The sequence below is a fragment of the Phyllobates terribilis genome, unplaced genomic scaffold (assembly GCF_046119375.1).
Source record: "Phyllobates terribilis strain yellow unplaced genomic scaffold, ASM4611937v1 Scaffold_123__1_contigs__length_5148117, whole genome shotgun sequence".
In the NCBI taxonomy this organism is placed as follows: Eukaryota; Metazoa; Chordata; class Amphibia; order Anura; family Dendrobatidae; genus Phyllobates; species Phyllobates terribilis.
This window is the reverse complement of record NW_027362883.1, coordinates 1,518,862-1,543,675: the sequence shown is the minus strand read 5'-3', so window position 1 is coordinate 1,543,675 and position 24,814 is coordinate 1,518,862. Positions and strand designations below refer to the sequence as shown.

At 39.2% G+C, this 24,814-nt stretch overlaps 4 non-coding genes and 3 pseudogenes across 4 annotated transcripts; all 7 read right to left on the bottom strand.

Annotated features, from left to right (window-relative positions):
* Positions 1–808: 808 nt before the first annotated feature.
* Positions 809–999, bottom strand: LOC141201954 (U2 spliceosomal RNA). Its single transcript, XR_012273242.1, has one exon. It is a non-coding gene; the product is annotated as a U2 spliceosomal RNA (small nuclear RNA).
* Positions 1,000–2,114: 1,115 nt separating this feature from the next.
* Positions 2,115–2,329, bottom strand: LOC141202567 (U2 spliceosomal RNA; annotated as a pseudogene).
* A 6,367-nt stretch (positions 2,330–8,696) lies between these two features.
* On the bottom strand, positions 8,697–8,887 carry LOC141201837 (U2 spliceosomal RNA). The gene has a single exon (XR_012273131.1). It is a non-coding gene; the product is annotated as a U2 spliceosomal RNA (small nuclear RNA).
* A 1,115-nt stretch (positions 8,888–10,002) lies between these two features.
* On the bottom strand, positions 10,003–10,228 carry LOC141202555 (U2 spliceosomal RNA; annotated as a pseudogene).
* A 6,387-nt stretch (positions 10,229–16,615) lies between these two features.
* LOC141202288 (U2 spliceosomal RNA) lies at positions 16,616–16,806 on the bottom strand. Its single transcript, XR_012273566.1, has one exon. It is a non-coding gene; the product is annotated as a U2 spliceosomal RNA (small nuclear RNA).
* Positions 16,807–17,924: 1,118 nt separating this feature from the next.
* Positions 17,925–18,115, bottom strand: LOC141201824 (U2 spliceosomal RNA). Its single transcript, XR_012273119.1, has one exon. It is a non-coding gene; the product is annotated as a U2 spliceosomal RNA (small nuclear RNA).
* A 1,118-nt stretch (positions 18,116–19,233) lies between these two features.
* Positions 19,234–19,445, bottom strand: LOC141202536 (U2 spliceosomal RNA; annotated as a pseudogene).
* Positions 19,446–24,814: the final 5,369 nt, after the last annotated feature.

The window sequence follows — 24,814 nt, the reverse complement described above, 5'->3', positions numbered from 1 at the left end:
CTCCTGATTACATACCTCTCCTGCTGCTGCTGCTGGCTGTCCAGCAGCAGACTGAAGGTGGCTGCTGCTGTGCACAGGTATATAAAGGCTCAGAGCCTATTATGACACGCGCAGCCAGCGTTCCATTGCCACATTCCATCTACTGCAGGCAGGATACCTGGCTGGCTGAATGTCGCTGAGAAGCTCACAGAGACCGCCATAAGCAACAGTTTAACAGAATGCCACAGACTAATCAACCAAACTTTTTGGGTTGGGTTCTCTTTTATAGTCTGCAGGCATTAAATGAAAGAAGTCAGTGTTCCAGCAGAAGGAGACAACGTTTCAGAAAAGGCATTGTAGCAAACCAAAAAAGAAATTTTAAGCGCAGCAGAGTAACCAGCGCACATACCTGTTAGCTCAGGTGAGTTTAAAAGGCTGCTGTTGATAACAAGGGCATTTGCTAAATAGATGGTGTGTGTGCAACAATATACTGAAAGGTCAATTATATTGTGCAGCTTATCTCACCACCTGTAGTTATTTAGGTGAAAGCTCCAAAATGCTTGCCTAATATGTCTGTTTATCCAAAAGGAAGTAAAAAGGGAGAGCTAGAAAGATAGCATTGCATCACATTACATGGCAATGCAATGCACAGTTGCTGAAGTTGAACCAAAATGAGCTTGTAATCTGGCTTCTGCAACTTTGAACATGAAAAATCCAATGAGGAGAAGAAAAGCAAAGCCAAAGAGTCCATCCCAAAATCCGACAAACAAGCAAAATGAACAAAAAACATTGAATTCAATTCTTTCTGATTTTAGAAACTGCATTAAAGAAGGGGTGCACCGATCCTGGAGATACTGCAATACCAGGTCAATGCGTGGAGTGGACAGAGCAAGCTCTTTTTCCATCTCCCTGTTCTAAAAATCCATTTAATATATGGTCCCCAGATAGGGGACGTATCAGATATTAAACTGATAAGAACAGATACTACACTTGATCTTAGCCAAAAGGCCGAGAAGCGATAATCAGAATTGGTTTCAAACTACGGAGCCACCCAAGGATCCTGAAAAGTCCATTTGTGGAGATGAGCTCCTGGACTCCCGTTAAGAAGACATGTTGTCAACCTCTAGATCCCTTACATGCCTGCACTTTTCGGCTTGCTGCTGCTGCAATCCACGCGTTTTAGATCTGCATAACTCCACCTCTTTAAACACAGCACCTTCACCCCCTGCTGTTCCCACCCGCCTCAACACCGTTGGAAGGGAGGAGAACCAATTAAGGCGGGGGGTGGGGTGGAACGAGCAGCTGTCTACCCTTAGCAGGAGGGCTCCTGATTACATACCTCTCCTGCTGCTGCTGCTGCTGGCTGTCCAGCAGCAGACTGAAGGTGGCTGCTGCTGTGCACAGGTATATAAAGGCTCAGAGCCTATTATGACACGCGCAGCCAGCGTTCCATTGCCACATTCCATCTACTGCAGGCAGGATACCTGGCTGGCTGAATGTCGCTGAGAAGCTCACAGAGACCGCCATAAGCAACAGTTTAACAGAATGCCACAGACTAATCAACCAAACTTTTTGGGTTGGGTTCTCTTTTATAGTCTGCAGGCATTAAATGAAAGAAGTCAGTGTTCCAGCAGAAGGAGACAACGTTTCAGAAAAGGCATTGTAGCAAACCAAAAAAGAAATTTTAAGCGCAGCAGAGTAACCAGCGCACATACCTGTTAGCTCAGGTGAGTTTAAAAGGCTGCTGTTGATAACAAGGGCATTTGCTAAATAGATGGTGTGTGTGCAACAATATACTGAAAGGTCAATTATATTGTGCAGCTTATCTCACCACCTGTAGTTATTTAGGTGAAAGCTCCAAAATGCTTGCCTAATATGTCTGTTTATCCAAAAGGAAGTAAAAAGGGAGAGCTAGAAAGATAGCATTGCATCACATTACATGGCAATGCAATGCACAGTTGCTGAAGTTGAACCAAAATGAGCTTGTAATCTGGCTTCTGCAACTTTGAACATGAAAAATCCAATGAGGAGAAGAAAAGCAAAGCCAAAGAGTCCATCCCAAAATCCGACAAACAAGCAAAATGAACAAAAAACATTGAATTCAATTCTTTCTGATTTTAGAAACTGCATTAAAGAAGGGGTGCACCGGTCCTGGAGATACTGCAATACCAGGTCAATGCGTGGAGTGGACAGAGCAAGCTCTTTTTCCATCTCCCTGTTCTAAAAATCCATTTAATATATGGTCCCCAGATAGGGGACGTATCAGATATTAAACTGATAAGAACAGATTTTTTTTTTTTTTTTTTACACTCAGATTACAAAGTCTTACATCTTTATAAGCAAAAACTAAGACTCAAATCCATCATCGTGTGTTTTTTTTTTTTTTTTTTTTTTTTATATATATACATATATATATACATATATTTCCTTCTTTCCTTTTTCTTAACTTTCTTTTTAACTTTTTTTTTTTTTCCTGTAATTAATATTTGTATTTTTCCAGAAAAAGATTTTCAATGACAACAAAGGCTACACAGTAAGTATATTCCATTCATTTTGCTTCCACAATACATCTGCTTTTCTTATGCCCAAAACCATTTTGTCCTTCCAAAAATACATAAATAAATAACTTAGACACAACTTAATACACTGTTCAACAGACACTTCATTATGTTTAAAAATCAAAATGTTTCTCACCTTCCAAATTGCCATCTTTACACATGTTATTATCACCCACACCACCTTAAAATCTTCTTCCTTTACACCCATCCCATAGAACACCCTGTTAAAATCTAAAAAATTAACATTACTCACAGCTTTAATCAGATTGCACATTTTCCTCCAGACTTTTTGTGCAAACTCGCAATTCCAGAATACGTGCATAGGAGTCTCACTACCTCCACATCTCTGTCTTGGACATTTTTCAAAACGAACAAGACCACGTCTATGCTGAAATTCTCGTGTCGGTAAGCAATCCTTTATTATACACCATAACAAATCTTTATGTTCATTTGATAAGAACACATAGTTTACATTCAGCCAAATCCTGTCCACTATCTTTGGCATAAAGTGCTCCACTGGACTAGTGTTTAACCTTCCTTCCAAGACTTGTAATATCTTTTTATGACACCTCAGTACCTTAAGATCAAAACCTTTTAGATCATAATCTCTCAAAATCTTTTCCAGCACAACATAGTTACTTGGGGGTAAAAATCTATAAGGTCTATTCAATCTCATGTCCACCCACTTATATTTTCTTATATAGAAACCCAAATTATAAATAGAAAAGGCTTTAAGCTTCGATTCTGACCCTAATAAAATATTTATGCAGTTTGCCATATACTTTGCATATAAAAAGGCTTTGATATCAGGATAACCTTTACCGCCTTTCTTTTTTGGCTTATACAATTCTTCGCGCTTAACCCTTTCCATTTTTGATCTCCATAAAAAATTAAAACATACTTTAATAATTTTTTTCATCGCATTGACAGGTGGAATAAAAATGGTTGCAACATATAAAATCATTGGGAGTAAAACCTGCTTGATAATTAAAATCTTCCCTTCCAACGTTAGCTCTCTCAGATTCCAAAAAGACACCTTTTTCCTAACCCTCTCCAACAGTGATTCCCAATTTTTTACATTTCCACACTCTTCCGAAAAATAGATGCCTAAAATCTTTGCTTCAAAGACTCTCAATAATTTACAATCGGATTCTAAGATAAAACCGCCCATCGTTAAAACACCAGATTTCTCCAAATTGATCTTAAAACCTGATGCCGCCCCAAACCATTCAACCGTTCTTAAAACCCTATTCATACTTCTTAAATCTTTTACAAAAACAGTCACATCATCCATAAAAGCCACCACTTTAACCTGCTCTCCCCAACTCCCAGGAATAAAAAAACCATTAATCACTTTGTCTTTCCTAAAAGCAGTTAAAAGAGGCTCAATCGCACAGATAAAAAGAATAGGGGATAAGGGGCATCCCTGTTTCACCCCACAATTAATCTTTACACTTCCAGATAAAAACCCATTTACAGATACTTTACTAAAACATGCTTGATACAAGGATTTAATACGTTTACTAAAATCATCCGGGCAACCCATTCTCCTTAAAACATCGAATAAAAAATCATGGGCGACTCTATCATAAGCCTTTTCAAAATCCAGAGTAATTAACGCCATCTTCTGTCTTCTATCGGAAACATCCCATATTATGTCTCTAATTAAAATCAACGAGTCACTGATCTTCCGCGTTGGAACTGCACACGTTTGGTCTATATCTATCACCGAACTCACCACTTTCTTTAATCTATTTGCCAACAGCTTCGCATAAACTTTATAATCTGTATTTAAAAGAGTAATCGGTCTCCAGTTTTTTAGCAATTCTCTATCACCTCTTTTGTATAATAAAACAATTACCCCCTCCAACCATGACTCCGGGACACGACATAAAGACTCAACTTTTAAAAACATTTCATAAAATTCATTCCCCACAATATCCCATAATATTTTATAAAACTCAATGGGTAACCCATCCGACCCTGGTGTCTTACCGTTTTGCAATGTATTAACTGTATTAAAAACTTCTTCTTTTGAAATACCCTCTGATAATAATAATTTATTTTCCTTAGTAAAACACTTATCCAACCCTCCTAAAAAATGCTCCTTCAAAGACCTATCTGTATTTTTTGCTGAAAACAGGTTATCATAAAATTCTTTCACTTTCATCTTTTTCCCCTCCAAACTCCTTTCCCCCTCTAAAACCCCCATAAAGGCCTTTTTCTCACAGATTTTTTTAAAAAAGAATTTAGTACATTTCTCGTCTTCCTCCAACACCTTCACACGAGAATTAAAGATAATTTCTTTTCCTTTTTCTCTCAGACATTTTTGAATTTTTTCCTTCGTCACCATAATTTCCTCCTCCACATTAACTCCATTATTCCTAAACTGATACAGACACTGTAGATTTGCATTAAGGTTATTGTATGACTGTCGCTTATCCGCAGCTTTCCTCTTGCCTACTTCCATAAAGAATAATTTAACTTCCTTTTTCATGTAGTCCCACCATTTAAAAGTAGAGTCAAAACATTTCTTTTCTAATTTCAGTTTCTCAAAGAAAAATTTAAAATCCTCCCTTACCTCCTTATGCTGTAACAATGATACATTCAGTTTCCAATGAGATGGCCTTTTTCCCTCATCCGCCTCTACCATCAGTGTACATTCAATTATTCTATGATCAGAAAAAGGTGCTTTATGCGTTTTAAAATTAGAACAAGTAAAATCCTTGGATATAAACAAATAATCTATTCTCGAGGAACAACCTCTTCCTTCCCAAGTAATTTCATACTCCTTCTTCTGCCCGTCCAACCACCAAGCATCTTTTAGGTTAAAAGAAGATAAAATACCCTTGAGACAAGAAACCGAACCATCTTTTACATTATTTAGTTGACAATTAAAATCTCCCCCTAAAATTACTGGAACTACACCTGGGATAAAAAGCTGCAAAATTTCAAACAAATGTAACCTTAAAACTTTTTCTGTATTGGCATAAATATTAAAACATCTATATTTCTTCCCATTCCTTTCTACATCCACTCTTAGAATCCTACCAGGGTATATTTCTTCGTAGTTGGTAATCTCCCATTCCCTGGAACATATAAAACCAACCCCATCACTTCTGAATTCATTCCCGCCTGAAAAACATAAATTACCCTTCCATATACCCCGTAAAAAATCATAATTTAACTTCTTTGACAAATTACATTCTTGAAGAAATACAAAATCAAAATTTTCATTATTAAAATAGTCATAAATCACAGTTCTTTTATATAAGTCATTGAAACCCTGAACATTCAGGGAAGCCGCCCTGATCATCTTTTAGTGACTGGCACCGGGCTATCTCCCCCGCCCTCATCGGATTGCAAAGCACTTTCATCGATACTCAGCCCTTCCGACTCTGATGTACTGGAAATGTCAAAATCCTTTTCACAAGCAAATACTTTTACTACACATGGCCCTACACCACGCTCTTTATCATCTACACTTCTTTTCAAAATTTTTGATGAATCCATCCTTTCCTGACCACAGGGTATACTCTGAGATAAAAACTCCCTAGGGGAAGGCCCTATTACAGGCAGGCTTTGACTTTTCACTACCACCACCTTTCCCCCTGCGCCTCCCTTTTTTACTTCACCCCCTTGTTCTTTTATATTACTCTCTTTGCTTGGTGGAGGGACTTTCTGCATTAATTGTCCCACACCCACCAGCACAGACTTCAATTCTTCAATCCTCTGTTCTTCATTCTTCTTTTCTTCTTTCTTCTTTTCTTCTTTCTTCTGCTCTTCCTTCTCCCGACCTTCTTTCTTCTGCTCTTCTCTGTTCTTATCTTCTTCTAACTCCTTCTCCTTCTTCCTTTCTTCCATCTTTCTTTTCTCATCCTCCTCCGACCTCCTCCCTCTCTCTTCTTTCTTTCTCTTCTCTTCTTCCGGTGTTTTCTTCTTCTTTACTTTTCTCACCTCCTCCATTTCCTGCTCATCAGTTCTCTTTTCACTTGCTTCCTCACCATCCTCGGCTTCATTCTGCCGATGTTCTGATGAAGTATCCATCTCCTCCTCGCCTCCTTTCTTCTTATTTGGACATGCATCCTCCTGATGAGCTGAACCGGGACACCTACAACACTTTTTGCACACAATATCCAAATGTCCATATTTACGGCACCCATAACAGTAATTAGGCATACCCGAAAAAAACAGATATCCACGGCTACGATTAACATAGACATTTGGTGGTGGTCTAAGTACCCCACCTTCTTCTTCTGGGTCCTTCTTGAAGGCTACCAGAAAAACCCTTTTTCCGTTCCACACTCCGAACCTAGTTTCCCCACGTTTTCTTGGGATAACTTTCTCACAATATGCACTTAGATAGTTTATTACTTCACTATCAGTAACAAATGGACTGAACAAATGTATTGTTAGCAGTTTCATGGAGAACTGAAAGGAGGGAATCACTCTCACTCCAACAAAAAGCTCGTTCTCCCTATTAACTTCATAGAGAGTATAGGCTCTTTCACACTGAGAGTTCCCCATTAAAGTTAAATCATATATCCCTCTCGAAAAAAAAGATTGAAAACAAAAAAGTTCCTCCTTTTCAATCTTCAGAAATTTACAAATCTCTCTGAAGATAAACTCGGAATCCTTTTCCTGCCGATAACCAGGAGCCACCAACAAACGGAGTGTATCCTTCAAAGGATAATCCTCTGAAAAATAGTCATTGGAATTGTTCTCCCGATTTTCCCTCCTACCTCCAAATGGCCTCTTCGATTCCATATTCTTTTCCTCCTTCTTTTTCCACAGATGATCAGGAAAAAAAACGACACAGCAGATCGCAGCTCCACCCGGATTTCAATCCTCTTCGTCCTACCGACCTCCACACCACGAAAAAGAACCGTCCTCCAGGAAGAAAAGGCAAATCTAGACTTTGCTCCACACCCAATAGCAGCAGCTGGACCAAGATCCAGAAGGCCGAGTGCAAAGATCCACCTAGATCACCTTGGCCAAATGACGCAACCCACTACAGATCGCAGCCAAAAGGCCGAGAAGCGATAACCAGAATTGGTTTCAAACTACGGAGCCACCCAAGGATCCTGAAAAGTCCATTTGTGGAGATGAGCTCCTGGACTTCCGTTAAGAAGACATGTTGTCAACCTCTAGATCCCTTACATGCCTGCACTTTTCGGCTTGCTGCTGCTGCAATCCACGCGTTTTAGATCTGCATAACTCCACCTCTTTAAACACAGCACCTTCACCCCCTGCTGTTCCCACCCGCCTCAACACCGTTGGAAGGGAGGAGAACCAATTAAGGCGGGGGGTGGGGTGGAACGAGCAGCTGTCTACCCTTAGCAGGAGGGCTCCTGATTACATACCTCTCCTGCTGCTGCTGCTGCTGGCTGTCCAGCAGCAGACTGAAGGTGGCTGCTGCTGTGCACAGGTATATAAAGGCTCAGAGCCTATTATGACACGCGCAGCCAGCGTTCCATTGCCACATTCCATCTACTGCAGGCAGGATACCTGGCTGGCTGAATGTCGCTGAGAAGCTCACAGAGACCGCCATAAGCAACAGTTTAACAGAATGCCACAGACTAATCAACCAAACTTTTTGGGTTGGGTTCTCTTTTATAGTCTGCAGGCATTAAATGAAAGAAGTCAGTGTTCCAGCAGAAGGAGACAACGTTTCAGAAAAGGCATTGTAGCAAACCAAAAAAGAAATTTTAAGCGCAGCAGAGTAACCAGCGCACATACCTGTTAGCTCAGGTGAGTTTAAAAGGCTGCTGTTGATAACAAGGGCATTTGCTAAATAGATGGTGTGTGTGCAACAATATACTGAAAGGTCAATTATATTGTGCAGCTTATCTCACCACCTGTAGTTATTTAGGTGAAAGCTCCAAAATGCTTGCCTAATATGTCTGTTTATCCAAAAGGAAGTAAAAAGGGAGAGCTAGAAAGATAGCATTGCATCACATTACATGGCAATGCAATGCACACTTGCTGAAGTTGAACCAAAATGAGCTTGTAATCTGGCTTCTGCAACTTTGAACATGAAAAATCCAATGAGGAGAAGAAAAGCAAAGCCAAAGAGTCCATCCCAAAATCCGACAAACAAGCAAAATGAACAAAAAACATTGAATTCAATTCTTTCTGATTTTAGAAACTGCATTAAAGAAGGGGTGCACCGATCCTGGAGATACTGCAATACCAGGTCAATGCGTGGAGTGGACAGAGCAAGCTCTTTTTCCATCTCCCTGTTCTAAAAATCCATTTAATATATGGTCCCCAGATAGGGGACGTATCAGATATTAAACTGATAAGAACAGATACTACACTTGATCTTAGCCAAAAGGCCGAGAAGCGATAATCAGAATTGGTTTCAAACTACGGAGCCACCCAAGGATCCTGAAAAGTCCATTTGTGGAGATGAGCTCCTGGACTCCCGTTAAGAAGACATGTTGTCAACCTCTAGATCCCTTACATGCCTGCACTTTTCGGCTTGCTGCTGCTGCAATCCACGCGTTTTAGATCTGCATAACTCCACCTCTTTAAACACAGCACCTTCACCCCCTGCTGTTCCCACCCGCCTCAACACCGTTGGAAGGGAGGAGAACCAATTAAGGCGGGGGGTGGGGTGGAACGAGCAGCTGTCTACCCTTAGCAGGAGGGCTCCTGATTACATACCTCTCCTGCTGCTGCTGCTGCTGGCTGTCCAGCAGCAGACTGAAGGTGGCTGCTGCTGTGCACAGGTATATAAAGGCTCAGAGCCTATTATGACACGCGCAGCCAGCGTTCCATTGCCACATTCCATCTACTGCAGGCAGGATACCTGGCTGGCTGAATGTCGCTGAGAAGCTCACAGAGACCACCATAAGCAACAGTTTAACAGAATGCCACAGACTAATCAACCAAACTTTTTGGGTTGGGTTCTCTTTTATAGTCTGCAGGCATTAAATGAAAGAAGTCAGTGTTCCAGCAGAAGGAGACAACGTTTCAGAAAAGGCATTGTAGCAAACCAAAAAAGAAATTTTAAGCGCAGCAGAGTAACCAGCGCACATACCTGTTAGCTCAGGTGAGTTTAAAAGGCTGCTGTTGATAACAAGGGCATTTGCTAAATAGATGGTGTGTGTGCAACAATATACTGAAAGGTCAATTATATTGTGCAGCTTATCTCACCACCTGTAGTTATTTAGGTGAAAGCTCCAAAATGCTTGCCTAATATGTCTGTTTATCCAAAAGGAAGTAAAAAGGGAGAGCTAGAAAGATAGCATTGCATCACATTACATGGCAATGCAATGCACAGTTGCTGAAGTTGAACCAAAATGAGCTTGTAATCTGGCTTCTGCAACTTTGAACATGAAAAATCCAATGAGGAGAAGAAAAGCAAAGCCAAAGAGTCCATCCCAAAATCCGACAAACAAGCAAAATGAACAAAAAACATTGAATTCAATTCTTTCTGATTTTAGAAACTGCATTAAAGAAGGGGTGCACCGGTCCTGGAGATACTGCAATACCAGGTCAATGCGTGGAGTGGACAGAGCAAGCTCTTTTTCCATCTCCCTGTTCTAAAAATCCATTTAATATATGGTCCCCAGATAGGGGACGTATCAGATATTAAACTGATAAGAACAGATTTTTTTTTTTTTTTTTTTTTTTTTTTTTTTTTACACTCAGATTACAAAGTCTTGGAATCAACAAAAAGATAAGAAGACTCAAATCCATCATCGTGCATTCTACCAATTTTAATACTTCTCCAAATCTTTTATTTTCTTTTTCTTTTATATATATATATTTATTTATTTTTTCCCTCTTTTTTTTTTTTTTTTTTTTAAATTATATAGTTTTGGCTATTTTTTTTTGTTTGTTTTTGTTCTTCTTTTTTTGTTTTTCCACAGGTTTTCAAAAAATCAAATCTTACAAGGTAAGTTCATTCCATTTACATTGTTTCCATTTCTCATTTGCTTTCACCTTGCCAAGCGTCATTTTGTCCCTCCAGAAATACATGTACAAATAACTTAGACATAATTTAATACACTGGTCGACTGTTACTTCCTTATGTTTAAACACTAAAATGTTCCTTGCTTTCCACAATGCCGCCTTCACACATGCAATAATAATCCATACAATTTTAAAATCCTCCTCTCTTATCCCCATCCCATAAAATACTCTGTTAAAATCCAAAAAATTAACAGTACTCACAGCTCTCACTATATTGCACACTTTCCTCCATATTGTCTGTGCAAAATTACAATTCCAGAAGATGTGCATGGGTGTTTCACTATTCCCACACCTGGATCTTGGGCACACTTCAGATCTTACCAACCCACGCCTGTGTTGGAACTCACGGGTTGGCAGGCAGTCTTTTACTATACACCAGAGTAAATCCCTGTGTTCATTAGATAACACACTATAATTTACATTCATCCAGATTCTTTCCACAATTTTGAATGAAAAAAGTTCCACAGGACTGATACCTATTCTCTCTTCCAGGATTTTTAGGATTTTTTTATGGCATTTAAGAACATTTATTTCGACCATCTTAAGTTTAAAATCTCTTAAAATTTTTTCTAAAACAATATAATTTCCTGGAGGTAAAAACCTATAAGGCCTATTTAGAGACATCTCCAACCATTTATAATTTCTAATATAGAAACCTAAATTATATATAGAAAACAACTTTAGCTTAGAGCCTGGTCCTAATAAAGTGCATACACAGTTCGCTACATACTTTGCATATAAAAAGGACCTAATATCCGGAAAACCTTTCCCACCTTTTTTCTTTGATTTATATATCTCCTCTCTCTTTACTCTTTCCATCTTGGATCTCCATAAAAAATTAAAACATACCTTAATAACTCTCTTCATGATATTATTTTGGGGGATAAAAACTGTTGAGACATATAAAAACATTGGGAGTAAAACCTGTCTAATAATTAAAATTTTTCCTTCCAGGGTAAGATCTCTCAACTGCCAGAAAGTAATCTTTTTCTTAACTCTTTCCAGCAGAGACTCCCAATTTCTTACATTACCACCTGACTCTGAGAAATAAATACCTAAAATTTTTACTTCATTCATTCTTGTTAATTTACACTCAGAATCTACAATAAAATCACCAACAGTTAAAATACCAGATTTTTCCATGTTAATTTTAAAACCCGATGCGCCCCCAAACCAATCCACTGTTCTTATGGCTCTGTTCATGCTTCTAGTGTCTTTAACTAAAACCGTCACATCATCCATATATGCCACCACTTTAACTTGTTCATTGCAACTCCCGGGAATAAAAAAACCATTGATTACCTTATCTCTCCTAAAAGCTGCTAAAAGTGGTTCAATTGCACAAATAAAAAGAATAGGGGATAAGGGACACCCCTGTTTAACGCCACAGTTTATTTTTACATTATCAGATAAAAAACCATTAATAGATATTTTGCTAAAACATGATTTGTAAAGAGATTTAATACGTTTGCTAAAAACATCCGGGCATCCCATTTTCTCTAAAACTGCAAATAAAAAATCATGGGCAACTCTATTGTACGCTTTTTCAAAATCCAAAGTAATTAGAGCAAGCTTTTGCTTTCTGTCTAAAACATCCCATAAAACATCCCTGATTAAAATCAATGAGTCGCTGATTCTCCGATTTGGCACTGCACACGTCTGATCCACTTCTATTACTGAGCCGATTACCTTTTTTAATCTATTTGCTAGTAACTTTGCATATACCTTACAGTCCGTATTTAAAAGGGTTATTGGTCTCCAATTTTTAATCAGTTCTTTATTTCCTTTCTTAAATAATAAAACAATAAGACCCTCCCACCACGACTCTGGGACACTAAAAGATGCTTCTGCTTCTAAAATTACTTCATAAAAATCCTCACCCATGATCTCCCATAAACACTTGTAAAATTCAACAGGTAGTCCATCTGCTCCTGGCGTTTTGTTATTTTGTAGCGTATTAATTGTATTAAAAACTTCCTCTTTAGTAAAATTCCCTATTAAAAAAGATTTATCTTCCGCATTAAAATTTTTTTCCAGTCCTTCTAAAAAATGTTTTTTTAGAGACACATCCGTGTTTTTAACAGAAAATAAATCATCATAAAATTCTTTTGCTTTCATCTTCTTCCCCTCCAAACTTGTTTCTCCTTCCAAAACCTTCATATAATCCTTCTTGTCACATATTTTTTTAAAAAAGAATTTTGTGCATTTTTCATCCTCGTCTAAAACTTTTACTCGGGAATTAAAAATAATTTCTTTACCTTTTTCTTTCAGGCAGTTTTGGATCTTTTCTTTTGTTGTTCGGATCGCCTCCTGCAGATCACATCCGTTATTTTCGAGGTGAAAAAAACATTGCAGTTTAGCATTAAGATCATTATAAAAAATACGTTTTGCAGCAGCTTTCTTCTTTCCTTCTTTAATAAAAAATATTTTTACCTCCTTCTTGACAAAATCCCACCAATTAAAAATAGATTTAAAAAACGTTTTTTTTAGCTTCAGTTTTTCATACAGCTTTTTAAAACCTTCCATAACCACCTCGTCTTGTAGTAGGGATACATTAAATTTCCAGTGTGACGGTCTTTTATCCACATCTGATTCTATTTTAAAACTACATTCTATTATTTTATGATCTGAAAAAGGTGTTGAATGCGTTTTAAAACCTGAGCATGTTAGGGCTTGAGATATAAAAATATAATCTATTCTGGATGAAACACCTCTCCCCACCCAAGTGACTTCATGCTCCTTTTTTTGTCCATCTAATGCCCATGTATCTTTAAGATTAAAAGCTGCTAAAATATTTCTAAGACATGAAGCTGACCCATCTTTTACATTTTTTAAATGACAATTAAAATCCCCACCTAAAACTAATGGATCTACTCCAGGTAAAAACAGCTGCAACAGTTCAAACAAATGTAATCTCAAGGCTTTTTCTGCATTTGCATACACATTAAAACACCTCACTTTCTTCCCATTTTTCTGCACATCAATTCTTAAAATCCTCCCAGGGTATATCTCTTCATAATTTACAATCTCCCAATCTTTAGAGCATAAAAACCCCACACCATCACTTTTTGACTCGTTCCCACCAGAAAAGCATAAGTTACCCTTCCATATACCCTGTAAATATTCATAGCTTATTTTTTTTGTCAAATTACATTCTTGTAGAAAGATAAAATCAATATTTTCATTATTTAAAAAATCATATAAAGCAGTTCTCTTATATAGGTCGTTAAACCCCTGAACATTCAGGGACATTGAGCGGATCATCTTCTAACATTTAGTGCAGGGCTCTTCCCTCCGCCCTCATTCTCTACTGCCGGAGAAGATGGGTCTACCTCCAGATCTGATACATCCGAAGATGACACACTCCCCAGCAGACTTGTTGCTTCTAATGCCTTTACTTTCCCACCACATGGTATTCCTTCATTATCACTTCTATCCACACTTCTTTTTAGAGATTTTTCTGTGCAGTCCATTTGTACCTGCGCGCAAGGTAAGCTCTGCGACAGGGAATTAGTAGGAGTGGACTCCACTACTTCTGGAATATCACTTTCCCCTCCACAACTACTCCCTTTACTTAGTGGAGAAATTTCTTGCAACATTTGACTCTTCTCTTCTCTCTTCTGATCTTCTTTCTTCTGTTCTTCTATCTTCTTCTTTTCATTCTTATCTTCTTTCTTCTTATCTTCTTTCTTCTGCTCTTCTCTCTTTTTCCTTTCCATCTGTTTCTTTATCTCCATGGCCCTTTTTTCTATGTCCTCTATCCTCTTCTGTTTTTCCTCTTCCTTCTTTCTCTTCCTTTCTTCCAACTTCCTTTCCTCTTCTTCTTGTGATTTTTTAACCCGTTCCTCCTTCTTCTTCTCCTTCATTGCCCGTCCCTCCTCTTCCTCTTTTCTCTTTCTTTCTGTCTCCTCCTTCTCACTCCTTTCTTTCTCCTCTTCCCCTTTTTCCTCTTCAGCAGCAATGCCTGCTTCCACATCGTCTTTAGCTTCTTGTTGCTGTTCTTCAGGCGATGTGTCCATCTCCTCTACATCCTTTTTCTTATTTTTAGGGCACTCATCCATCTGGTGAGGAGTACCCATGCAACTAAAACACTTGTTACATTCTGCATCCAGATGTCCATATTTTTTACACACACGGCAGTAGTGTGGCATCCCTGGGAAGAATAAATAACCGCGGCTATGGTTGATATAAACCTGCGGCGGAGGTCTGGACACGCCCCCCTCCTCATTCGGGTTCTTCCTAAATGATACCACATACACACGTTTCCCGTTCCACACTCCAAACTGTGTTTCCCCGCGTCTCTTAGGGATGATTTTGTCACAATACATTGATAGGTAACTTTCAACCTCAGAGTCTGTAATAAATGGACTAAACAAATGAATCGTCAGTACTTTCATTGAAAACTGAAAAGAGGGGATTACTTTCACCCCCTCCAGCTCTACCTTCTCTTTATTTACTTCATAAAGAGCGTAGGCACTTTCACACTGCGAGGCTTTATTAAGCGTAACATCATAAAGTCCTCGAGAAAAAAAAGATTGAAAGCAAAAAAGATGCTCCTTGTCGATCTTCAAGAGCTTACAAATAACATTGAAAATAAATTGAGAATCTTTCACCTGCCGGTGGTCAGGAGCAACCACGAACCTGATGGTGTCCTTCAGCGGATGCTCCTCCGAGAAATATTCATTCGGGTTGCTTGCTTGATTCTCCTTCCTTCCTCCAGGGTTTCTCCTTGTCTCCATGAATTTCCTCTTCTTTTCCAGATACCAAGGAAAATATCACACACGGATCGCAGCCTCCACGAAGTTCGTCCTCCCTCCAACACACCGTCCTCCGTAAAGAAAAGGCACTGCAGCTTTAGCACCGATTCCCAAAAGCAGCACTGGATATCTCCAAAGGCCAAGAATCGGTTCTGCCACCACAGTAACCTTCAGCCCAATGTCACAACCCACTACAGATCGTGCCAAAAGGCCGAGAAGTGATAACCAGAATTGGTTTCAAACTACGGAGCCACCCAAGGATCCTGAAAAGTCCATTTGTGGAGATGAGCTCCTGGACTCCCGTTAAGAAGACATGTTGTCAACCTCTAGATCCCTTACATGCCTGCACTTTTCGGCTTGCTGCTGCTGCAATCCACGCGTTTTAGATCTGCATAACTCCACCTCTTTAAACACAGCACCTTCACCCCCTGCTGTTCCCACCCGCCTCAACACCGTTGGAAGGGAGGAGAACCAATTAAGGCGGGGGGTGGGGTGGAACGAGCAGCTGTCTACCCTTAGCAGGAGGGCTCCTGATTACATACCTCTCCTGCTGCTGCTGCTGCTGGCTGTCCAGCAGCAGACTGAAGGTGGCTGCTGCTGTGCACAGGTATATAAAGGCTCAGAGCCTATTATGACACGCGCAGCCAGCGTTCCATTGCCACATTCCATCTACTGCAGGCAGGATACCTGGCTGGCTGAATGTCGCTGAGAAGCTCACAGAGACCGCCATAAGCAACAGTTTAACAGAATGCCACAGACTAATCAACCAAACTTTTTGGGTTGGGTTCTCTTTTATAGTCTGCAGGCATTAAATGAAAGAAGTCAGTGTTCCAGCAGAAGGAGACAACGTTTCAGAAAAGGCATTGTAGCAAACCAAAAAAGAAATTTTAAGCGCAGCAGAGTAACCAGCGCACATACCTGTTAGCTCAGGTGAGTTTAAAAGGCTGCTGTTGATAACAAGGGCATTTGCTAAATAGATGGTGTGTGTGCAACAATATACTGAAAGGTCAATTATATTGTGCAGCTTATCTCACCACCTGTAGTTATTTAGGTGAAAGCTCCAAAATGCTTGCCTAATATGTCTGTTTATCCAAAAGGAAGTAAAAAGGGAGAGCTAGAAAGATAGCATTGCATCACATTACATGGCAATGCAATGCACAGTTGCTGAAGTTGAACCAAAATGAGCTTGTAATCTGGCTTCTGCAACTTTGAACATGAAAAATCCAATGAGGAGAAGAAAAGCAAAGCCAAAGAGTCCATCCCAAAATCCGACAAACAAGCAAAATGAACAAAAAACATTGAATTCAATTCTTTCTGATTTTAGAAACTGCATTAAAGAAGGGGTGCACTGGTCCTGGAGATACTCCAATACCAGGTCAATGCGTGGAGTGGACAGAGCAAGCTCTTTTTCCATCTCCCTGTTCTAAAAATCCATTTAATATATGGTCCCCAGATAGGGGACGTATCAGATATTAAACTGATAAGAACAGATACTACACTTGATCTTAGCCAAAAGGCCGAGAAGCGATAACCAGAATTGGTTTCAAACTACGGAGCCACCCAAGGATCCTGAAAAGTCCATTTGTGGAGATGAGCTCCTGGACTCCCGTTAAGAAGACATGTTGTCAACCTCTAGATCCCTTACATGCCTGCACTTTTCGGCTTGCTGCTGCTGCAATCCACGCGTTTTAGATCTGCATAACTCCACCTCTTTAAACACAGCACCTTCACCCCCTGCTGTTCCCACCCGCCTCAACACCGTTGGAAGGGAGGAGAACCAATTAAGGCGGGGGGTGGGGTGGAACGAGCAGCTGTCTACCCTTAGCAGGAGGGCTCCTGATTACATACCTCTCCTGCTGCTGCTGCTGCTGCTGGCTGTCCAGCAGCAGACTGAAGGTGGCTGCTGCTGTGCACAGGTATATAAAGGCTCAGAGCCTATTATGACACGCGCAGCCAGCGTTCCATTGCCACATTCCATCTACTGCAGGCAGGATACCTGGCTGGCTGAATGTCGCTGAGAAGCTCACAGAGACCGCCATAAGCAACAGTTTAACAGAATGCCACAGACTAATCAACCAAACTTTTTGGGTTGGGTTCTCTTTTATAGTCTGCAGGCATTAAATGAAAGAAGTCAGTGTTCCAGCAGAAGGAGACAACGTTTCAGAAAAGGCATTGTAGCAAACCAAAAAAGAAATTTTAAGCGCAGCAGAGTAACCAGCGCACATACCTGTTAGCTCAGGTGAGTTTAAAAGGCTGCTGTTGATAACAAGGGCATTTGCTAAATAGATGGTGTGTGTGCAACAATATACTGAAAGGTCAATTATATTGTGCAGCTTATCTCACCACCTGTAGTTATTTAGGTGAAAGCTCCAAAATGCTTGCCTAATATGTCTGTTTATCCAAAAGGAAGTAAAAAGGGAGAGCTAGAAAGATAGCATTGCATCACATTACATGGCAATGCAATGCACAGTTGCTGAAGTTGAACCAAAATGAGCTTGTAATCTGGCTTCTGCAACTTTGAACATGAAAAATCCAATGAGGAGAAGAAAAGCAAAGCCAAAGAGTCCATCCCAAAATCCGACAAACAAGCAAAATGAACAAAAAACATTGAATTCAATTCTTTCTGATTTTAGAAACTGCATTAAAGAAGGGGTGCACCGGTCCTGGAGATACTGCAATACCAGGTCAATGCGTGGAGTGGACAGAGCAAGCTCTTTTTCCATCTCCCTGTTCTAAAAATCCATTTAATATATGGTCCCCAGATAGGGGACGTATCAGATATTAAACTGATAAGAACAGATACTACACTTGATCTTAGCCAAAAGGCCGAGAAGCGATAACCAGAATTGGTTTCAAACTACGGAGCCACCCAAGGATCCTGAAAAGTCCATTTGTGGAGATGAGCTCCTGGACTCCCGTTAAGAAGACATGTTGTCAACCTCTAGATCCCTTACATGCCTGCACTTTTCGGCTTGCTGCTGCTGCAATCCACGCGTTTTAGATCTGCATAACTCCACCTCTTTAAACACAGCACCTTCACCCCCTGCTGTTCCCACCCGCCTCAACACCGTTGGAAGGGAGGAGAACCAATTAAGGCGGGGGGTGGGGTGGAACGAGCAGCTGTCTACCCTTAGCAGGAGGGCTCCTGATTACATACCTCTCCTGCTGCTGCTGCTGCTGCTGGCTGTCCAGCAGCAGACTGAAGGTGGCTGCTGCTGTGCACAGGTATATAAAGGCTCAGAGCCTATTATGACACGCGCAGCCAGCATTCCATTGCCACATTCCATCTACTGCAGGCAGGATACCTGGCTGGCTGAATGTCGCTGAGAAGCTCACAGAGACCGCCATAAGCAACAGTTTAACAGAATGCCACAGACTAATCAACCAAACTTTTTGGGTTGGGTTCTCTTTTATAGTCTGCAGGCATTAAATGAAAGAAGTCAGTGTTCCAGCAGAAGGAGACAACGTTTCAGAAAAGGCATTGTAGCAAACCAAAAAAGAAATTTTAAGCGCAGCAGAGTAACCAGCGCACATACCTGTTAGCTCAGGTGAGTTTAAAAGGCTGCTGTTTATAACAAGGGCTTTTGCTAAATAGATGGTGTGTGTGCAACAATATACTGAAAGGTCAATTATATTGTGCAGCTTATCTCACCACCTGTAGTTATTTAGGTGAAAGCTCCAAAATGCTTGCCTAATATGTCTGTTTATCCAAAAGGAAGTAAAAAGGGAGAGCTAGAAAGATAGCATTGCATCACATTACATGGCAATGCAATGCACAGTTGCTGAAGTTAAACCAAAATGAGCTTGTAATCTGGCTTCTGCAACTTTGAACATGAAAAATCCAATGAGGAGAAGAAAAGCAGAGCCAAAGAGTCCATCCCAAAATCCGACAAACAAGCAAAATGAACAAAAAACATTGAATTCAATTCTTTCTGATTTTAGAAACTGCATTAAAGAAGGGGTGCACCGGTCCTGGAGATACTGCAATACCAGGTCAATGCGTGGAGTGGACAGAGCAAGCTCTTTTTCCATCTCCCTGTTCTAAAAATCCATTTAATATATGGTCCCCAGATAGGGGACGTATCAGATATTAAACTGATAAGAACAGATTTTTTTTTTTTTTTTTTTACACTCAGATTACAAAGTCTTGGAATCAACAAAAAGATAAGAAGACTCAAATCCATCATCGTGCATTCTACCAATTTTAATACTTCTCCAAATCTTTTATTTTCTTTTTCTTTTATATATATATATTTATTTATTTTTTCCCTCTTTTTTTTTTTTTTTAAAAATTATATAGTTTTGGCTATTTTTTTTTGTTTGTTTTTGTTCTTCTTTTTTTGTTTTTCCACAGGTTTTCAAAAAATCAAATCTTACAAGGTAAGTTCATTCCATTTACATTGTTTCCATTTCTCATTTGCTTTCACCTTGCCAAGCGTCATTTTGTCCCTCCAGAAATACATGTACAAATAACTTAGACATAATTTAATACACTGGTCGACTGTTACTTCCTTATGTTTAAACACTAAAATGTTCCTTGCTTTCCACAATGCCGCCTTCACACATGCAATAATAATCCATACAATTTTAAAATCCTCCTCTCTTATCCCCATCCCATAAAATACTCTGTTAAAATCCAAAAAATTAACAGTACTCACAGCTCTCACTATATTGCACACTTTCCTCCATATTGTCTGTGCAAAATTACAATTCCAGAAGATGTGCATGGGTGTTTCACTATTCCCACACCTGGATCTTGGGCACACTTCAGATCTTACCAACCCACGCCTGTGTTGGAACTCACGGGTTGGCAGGCAGTCTTTTACTATACACCAGAGTAAATCCCTGTGTTCATTAGATAACACACTATAATTTACATTCATCCAGATTCTTTCCACAATTTTGAATGAAAAATGTTCCACAGGACTGATACCTATTCTCTCTTCCAGGATTTTTAGGATTTTTTTATGGCATTTAAGAACATTTATTTCGACCATCTTAAGTTTAAAATCTCTTAAAATTTTTCCTAAAACAATATAATTTCCTGGAGGTAAAAACCTATAAGGCCTATTTAGAGACATCTCCAACCATTTATAATTTCTAATATAGAAACCTAAATTATATATAGAAAACAACTTTAGCTTAGAGCCTGGTCCTAATAAAGTGCATACACAGTTCGCTACATACTTTGCATATAAAAAGGACCTAATATCCGGAAAACCTTTCCCACCTTTTTTCTTTGATTTATATATCTCCTCTCTCTTTACTCTTTCCATCTTGGATCTCCATAAAAAATTAAAACATACCTTAATAACTCTCTTCATGATATTATTTTGGGGGATAAAAACTGTTGAGACATATAAAAACATTGGGAGTAAAACCTGTCTAATAATTAAAATTTTTCCTTCCAGGGTAAGATCTCTCAACTGCCAGAAAGTAATCTTTTTCTTAACTCTTTCCAGCAGAGACTCCCAATTTCTTACATTACCACCTGACTCTGAGAAATAAATACCTAAAATTTTTACTTCATTCATTCTTGTTAATTTACACTCAGAATCTACAATAAAATCACCAACAGTTAAAATACCAGATTTTTCCATGTTAATTTTAAAACCCGATGCGCCCCCAAACCAATCCACTGTTCTTATGGCTCTGTTCATGCTTCTAGTGTCTTTAACTAAAACCGTCACATCATCCATATATGCCACCACTTTAACTTGTTCATTGCAACTCCCGGGAATAAAAAAACCATTGATTACCTTATCTCTCCTAAAAGCTGCTAAAAGTGGTTCAATTGCACAAATAAAAAGAATAGGGGATAAGGGACACCCCTGTTTAACGCCACAGTTTATTTTTACATTATCAGATAAAAAACCATTAATAGATATTTTGCTAAAACATGATTTGTAAAGAGATTTAATACGTTTGCTAAAAACATCCGGGCATCCCATTTTCTCTAAAACTGCAAATAAAAAATCATGGGCAACTCTATCGTACGCTTTTTCAAAATCCAAAGTAATTAGAGCAAGCTTTTGCTTTCTGTCTAAAACATCCCATAAAACATCCCTGATTAAAATCAATGAGTCGCTGATTCTCCGATTTGGCACTGCACACGTCTGATCCACTTCTATTACTGAGCCGATTACCTTTTTTAATCTATTTGCTAGTAACTTTGCATATACCTTACAGTCCGTATTTAAAAGGGTTATTGGTCTCCAATTTTTAATCAGTTCTTTATTTCCTTTCTTAAATAATAAAACAATAAGACCCTCCCACCACGACTCTGGGACACTAAAAGATGCTTCTGCTTCTAAAATTACTTCATAAAAATCCTCACCCATGATCTCCCATAAACACTTGTAAAATTCAACAGGTAGTCCATCTGCTCCTGGCGTTTTGTTATTTTGTAGCGTATTAATTGTATTAAAAACTTCCTCTTTAGTAAAATTCCCTATTAAAAAAGATTTATCTTCCGCATTAAAAATTTTTTCCAGTCCTTCTAAAAAATGTTTTTTTAGAGACACATCCGTGTTTTTAACAGAAAATAAATCATCATAAAATTCTTTTGCTTTCATCTTCTTCCCCTCCAAACTTGTTTCTCCTTCCAAAACCTTCATATAATCCTTCTTGTCACATATTTTTTTAAAAAAGAATTTTGTGCATTTTTCATCCTCGTCTAAAACTTTTACTCGGGAATTAAAAATAATTTCTTTACCTTTTTCTTTCAGGCAGTTTTGGATCTTTTCTTTTGTTGTTCGGATCGCCTCCTGCAGATCACATCCGTTATTTTCGAGGTGAAAAAAACATTGCAGTTTAGCATTAAGATCATTATAAAAAATACGTTTTGCAGCAGCTTTCTTCTTTCCTTCTTTAATAAAAAATATTTTTACCTCCTTCTTGACAAAATCCCACCAATTAAAAATAGATTTAAAAAACGTTTTTTTTAGCTTCAGTTTTTCATACAGCTTTTTAAAACCTTCCATAACCACCTCGTCTTGTAGTAGGGATACATTAAATTTCCAGTGTGACGGTCTTTTATCCACATCTGATTCTATTTTAAAACTACATTCTATTATTTTATGATCTGAAAAAGGTGTTGAATGCGTTTTAAAACCTGAGCATGTTAGGGCTTGAGATATAAAAATATAATCTATTCTGGATGAAACACCTCTCCCCACCCAAGTGACTTCATGCTCCTTTTTTTGTCCATCTAATGCCCATGTATCTTTAAGATTAAAAGCTGCTAAAATATTTCTAAGACATGAAGCTGACCCATCTTTTACATTTTTTAAATGACAATTAAAATCCCCACCTAAAACTAATGGATCTACTCCAGGTAAAAACAGCTGCAACAGTTCAAACAAATGTAATCTCAAGGCTTTTTCTGCATTTGCATACACATTAAAACACCTCACTTTCTTCCCATTTTTCTGCACATCAATTCTTAAAATCCTCCCAGGGTATATCTCTTCATAATTTACAATCTCCCAATCTTTAGAGCATAAAAACCCCACACCATCACTTTTTGACTCGTTCCCACCAGAAAAGCATAAGTTACCCTTCCATATACCCTGTAAATATTCATAGCTTATTTTTTTTGTCAAATTACATTCTTGTAGAAAGATAAAATCAATATTTTCATTATTTAAAAAATCATATAAAGCAGTTCTCTTATATAGGTCGTTAAACCCCTGAACATTCAGGGACATTGAGCGGATCATCTTCTAACATTTAGTGCAGGGCTCTTCCCTCCGCCCTCATTCTCTACTGCCGGAGAAGATGGGTCTACCTCCAGATCTGATACATCCGAAGATGACACACTCCCCAGCAGACTTGTTGCTTCTAATGCCTTTACTTTCCCACCACATGGTATTCCTTCATTATCACTTCTATCCACACTTCTTTTTAGAGATTTTTCTGTGCAGTCCATTTGTACCTGCGCGCAAGGTAAGCTCTGCGACAGGGAATTAGTAGGAGTGGACTCCACTACTTCTGGAATATCACTTTCCCCTCCACAACTACTCCCTTTACTTAGTGGAGAAATTTCTTGCAACATTTGACTCTTCTCTTCTCTCTTCTGATCTTCTTTCTTCTGTTCTTCTATCTTCTTCTTTTCATTCTTATCTTCTTTCTTCTTATCTTCTTTCTTCTGCTCTTCTCTCTTTTTCCTTTCCATCTGTTTCTTTATCTCCATGGCCCTTTTTTCTATGTCCTCTATCCTCTTCTGTTTTTCCTCTTCCTTCTTTCTCTTCCTTTCTTCCAACTTCCTTTCCTCTTCTTCTTGTGATTTTTTAACCCGTTCCTCCTTCTTCTTCTCCTTCATTGCCCGTCCCTCCTCTTCCTCTTTTCTCTTTCTTTCTGTCTCCTCCTTCTCACTCCTTTCTTTCTCCTCTTCCCCTTTTTCCTCTTCAGCAGCAATGCCTGCTTCCACATCGTCTTTAGCTTCTTGTTGCTGTTCTTCAGGCGATGTGTCCATCTCCTCTACATCCTTTTTCTTATTTTTAGGGCACTCATCCATCTGGTGAGGAGTACCCATGCAACTAAAACACTTGTTACATTCTGCATCCAGATGTCCATATTTTTTACACACACGGCAGTAGTGTGGCATCCCTGGGAAGAATAAATAACCGCGGCTATGGTTGATATAAACCTGCGGCGGAGGTCTGGACACGCCCCCCTCCTCATTCGGGTTCTTCCTAAATGATACCACATACACACGTTTCCCGTTCCACACTCCAAACTGTGTTTCCCCGCGTCTCTTAGGGATGATTTTGTCACAATACATTGATAGGTAACTTTCAACCTCAGAGTCTGTAATAAATGGACTAAACAAATGAATCGTCAGTACTTTCATTGAAAACTGAAAAGAGGGGATTACTTTCACCCCCTCCAGCTCTACCTTCTCTTTATTTACTTCATAAAGAGCGTAGGCACTTTCACACTGCGAGGCTTTATTAAGCGTAACATCATAAAGTCCTCGAGAAAAAAAAGATTGAAAGCAAAAAAGATGCTCCTTGTCGATCTTCAAGAGCTTACAAATAACATTGAAAATAAATTGAGAATCTTTCACCTGCCGGTGGTCAGGAGCAACCACGAACCTGATGGTGTCCTTCAGCGGATGCTCCTCCGAGAAATAAGCATTCGGGTTGCTTGCTTGATTCTCCTTCCTTCCTCCAGGGTTTCTCCTTGTCTCCATGATTTTCCTCTTCTTTTCCAGATACCAAGGAAAATATCACACACGGATCGCAGCCTCCACGAAGTTCGTCCTCCCTCCAACACACCGTCCTCCGTAAAGAAAAGGCACTGCAGCTTTAGCACCGATTCCCAAAAGCAGCACTGGATATCTCCAAAGGCCAAGAATCGGTTCTGCCACCACAGTAACCTTCAGCCCAATGTCACAACCAACTACAGATCGTGCCAAAAGGCCGAGAAGCGATAACCAGAATTGGTTTCAAACTACGGAGCCACCCAAGGATCCTGAAAAGTCCATTTGTGGAGATGAGCTCCTGGACTCCCGTTAAGAAGACATGTTGTCAA